This window comes from Mustelus asterias, chromosome 15 (assembly GCF_964213995.1).
Source record: "Mustelus asterias chromosome 15, sMusAst1.hap1.1, whole genome shotgun sequence".
In the NCBI taxonomy this organism is placed as follows: domain Eukaryota; kingdom Metazoa; phylum Chordata; class Chondrichthyes; order Carcharhiniformes; family Triakidae; genus Mustelus; species Mustelus asterias.
The window spans coordinates 97,522,849-97,526,382 of NC_135815.1; positions in this window are offsets into that span (position 1 = coordinate 97,522,849).

Genomic DNA, 3,534 nt, shown 5'->3' on the forward strand with positions numbered 1-3,534 from the left:
GTTACAAGTAGGCTTACATTAACACTGCAATGAAGTTACTGTGAAAGTCCCCCAGTCGCCACGCTCTGGCGCCTGTTTGGTTACACTGAGGGAGAATTTAGCACGGCCAATGCACCCTAACCAGCACGTCTCTCAGACTGTGGGAGGAAACCCACGCAGACACGGGGAGAACGTGCAAACTCCACACAGACAGTGACCCAAGCCGGGAATCGAACCCGGGTCCCTGTTGCTGTGAGGCCGCAGTGCTAACCACTGTGCCGCCCAGGACGGGATAGATGTATCAAGTGTCTTTCCTCTGCTGTCCTTATGTTTGCAGGAACAGTGCAACATCGCACAACAGACTTCAAAAGTATTTACAAAATTTAAAAATATAATACCAAGCATGTTGCGATACGGACATTGAATTATTAATGACTGGGTAGGGGTTAATTCTACATTCCGTATTCTCTGCATCAGTTCATGAAAATGGTGATTATTTTAATGATTGGTCTCAGAGTCACTGGGAATTTCCACTGTCCTGCCATGTTGGCACTCCAAATAGAAACACATTTTCTAAATTGGCAGCTTTGGGATCAGCCTGTAGCAGGAAGGGTGTTTCTGACACCAGAGGTTGTGGTCAAGGCGCCAGTCGCCACTGATAACATTTATTTATAATCTGACTTAACGGAGAAAATAATACTCCATTTATCCAGCCGTGCCACATCATTCAAATATCCCAAAGCTCTCCACACATCCGATTCCGTTTTGGAAGGTATTGACTATTAGATGAGCACAGAAGGAGGCCATTCTGTCCATCATGTCCGTGCCGGCCCTTTGGAAGAGCTATCCAATTCTCTCCAACATTCCCAGCCCCTGTCCACCCACCCGCGCTCTCCCCATAGCCCCACAAAAAGTTTCCCTTTAAGTGCTTATTTGATACCCTTTTTAAAGTTTAAGGTTTATTTATTAGTCACAAGTAGGCTTACATTAACACTGTAATGTAGTTACTGCGAAAATCCCCTAGTCGCCACACTCGGGTACACTGAGGGAGAGTTTGTCATGGCCAATGCACCCTAACCAGCACGTCTTTCAGACTGTGGGAGGAAACCGACGCAGACACGGGGAGAACGTGCAGACTCCACACAGACAGTGACCCGAGCCAGGAATCGAACCCGGGTCCCTGGCGCTGTGAGGCAGCAGTGCTAACCACTGTGCCACCTGCTGTCGCAGGCCGCAGAGTCCAGGTGACAAGTGCTGCCCTTTACGATTGCAGAAAGGATTCAGGAGAACGGCTCCAGGGGTGAGAAACTTCAGTTACATGGACAGACTGGAGAAGCTGGGCACTGGAGAAGCTGGGCACTGGAGAAGCTGGGCACTGGAGAAGCTGGGCACTGGAGAAGCTGGGCACTGGAGCAGCTGGGCACTGGAGCAGCTGGGCACTGGAGAAGCTGGGCACTGGAGAAGCTGGGGATGGGGTAAATGGCGTCTGTGTAAAAGGGAGGGTCGCTGGTGGGGGTTGTAAATGGAGGGAGGGGGTCTGTTTCGTTCAGTTGGCTGAATGTGTTTGTGATGTGTGTGTTGAGGAGGGGAGTTTAACTGGAGCAAGACGAGCAACACGGATGGAAATAAAGCACCTCGGGGAGAGAAAGAAATTCCCAGAAGAGGAAGCAGCGCCCGGGAGTGGGAGAGAGAGAGAGAAGGGAGCGGGGGGCACCCGGGGAAGAGACGTGCAGCCTGTGAACAGAGTGAGAGAAAAATAAAGGAGCAGAGAGAGAAAGAACGTGAAAATTTCTGAGTAGAGAACTGGCTCAAGAGGGGAGGGAGGGGGAGAGGGGGGCAGAGGCGGGGACGAGGCGGGGACGAGGCGGGGACGAGGCGGGGACGAGGCGGGGACGAGGCGGGGACGAGGCGGGGACGAGGCGGGCGGAGGGGGGAGAGGGGGCGGAGAGGGGGAGAGGGGGGCGGAGGGGGGGAGAGGCGGGCGGAGGGGGGGGCGAGGCGGACGGAGGGGGGGCGGGACGGGCGGAGGAGAGGCGAGGCGGGCGGAGGGGGCGTGAGGCGGGTGGAGCGGGGGGCGAGGCGGGCGGAGCGGGGGGCGAGGTGGGCGGAACGGGAGGCGAGGCGGGCGGAGCGGGGGGGCGAGGCGGGCAGAGGGGGGGCGAGGCGGGCGGAGGGGGGGCGAAGCGGGCGGAGGGGGGGCGAGGGGGGCGGGGGGGCCAAGGCGGGCGGAGGGGGGGCGAGGCGGGCAGAGGGGTGGCGAGGCGGGCGGAAGGGGGGCAAGGCGGGCGGAGGGGGGGGCGAGGCGGGCGGAGGTGGGGGCAAGGCGGGCGGAGGGGGGGCGAGGCGGGCGGAGGGGGGCGAGGCGGGCGGAGGAGAGGCGAGGCAGGCGGAGGGGGCGTGAGGCGGGCGGAGGGGGGGCGGGGTGGGCGGAGGAGAGGCGAGGCGGGCGGAGGGGGCGTGAGGCGGGCGGAGCGGGGAGCGAGGCGGGCGGAGCGGGGGGCGAGGTGGGCGGAACGGGAGGCGAGGCGCGCGGAGCGGGGGGGCGAGGCGGGCAGAGGGGGGGCGAGGCGGGCGGAGGGGGGGGTGAAGCGGGCGGAGGGGGGCGAGGGGGGCGGGGGGGGCCAAGGCGGGGCGGGGGCGGGCGGAGGAGAGGCGAGGCGGGCGGAGGGGGCGTGAGGCGGGCGGAGGGGGGGCGGGGCGGGCGGAGGAGAGGCGAGGCGGGCGGAGGGGGCGTGAGGCGGGCGGAGCGGGGAGCGAGGCGGGCGGAGCGGGGGGCGAGGTGGGCGGAACGGGAGGCGAGGCGCGCGGAGCGGGGGGGCGAGGCGGGCAGAGGGGGGGCGAGGCGGGCGGGGGGGCCAAGGCGGGCGGAGGGGGGGCGAGGCGGGCAGAGGGCCAAGGCGGGGCGGGGCGGGCGGAGGAGAGGCGAGGCGGGCGGAGGGGGCGTGAGGCGGGCGGAGGGGGGGCGGGGGCGGGCGGAGGAGAGGCGAGGCGGGCGGAGGGGCGGGCGGAGCGGGGAGCGAGGCGGGCGGAGCGGGGGGCGAGGTGGGCGGAACGGGAGGCGAGGCGCGCGGAGCGGGGGGGCGAGGCGGGCAGAGGGGGGTGAGGGGGGCGGGGGGGCCAAGGCGGGCGGAGGGGGGGCGAGGCGGGCAGAGGGGTGGCGAGGCGGGCGGAAGGGGGCAAGGCGGGCGGAGGGGGGGCGAGGCGGGCGGAGGGGGGGGCGAGGCGGGCGGAGGTGGGGGCAAGGCGGGCGGAGGGGGGCGAGGCGGGCGGAGGGGGGGCGAGGCGGGCAGAGGGGGGGCGAGGTGGGCGGAGGGGGGGCGAGGCGGGCAGAGGGGGGCGAGGCGGGCGGAGGGGGGCGAAGCGGGCGGAGGGGGGGCGAGGCGGACGGAGGGGGGGTGAGGCGGGCAGCGGGGGCGAGGCGGGCGGAGGGGGGGCGAGGCGGGCGGAGGGGGGGGCGAGGCGGGTGGAGGGGGGGCGAGGCGGGCGGGCGGAGGGGGGGCGAGGCGGGCGGAGGAGGGGGGTGGGCTGCGAGGCGGGCGGGGGGGGCGGGCGGGG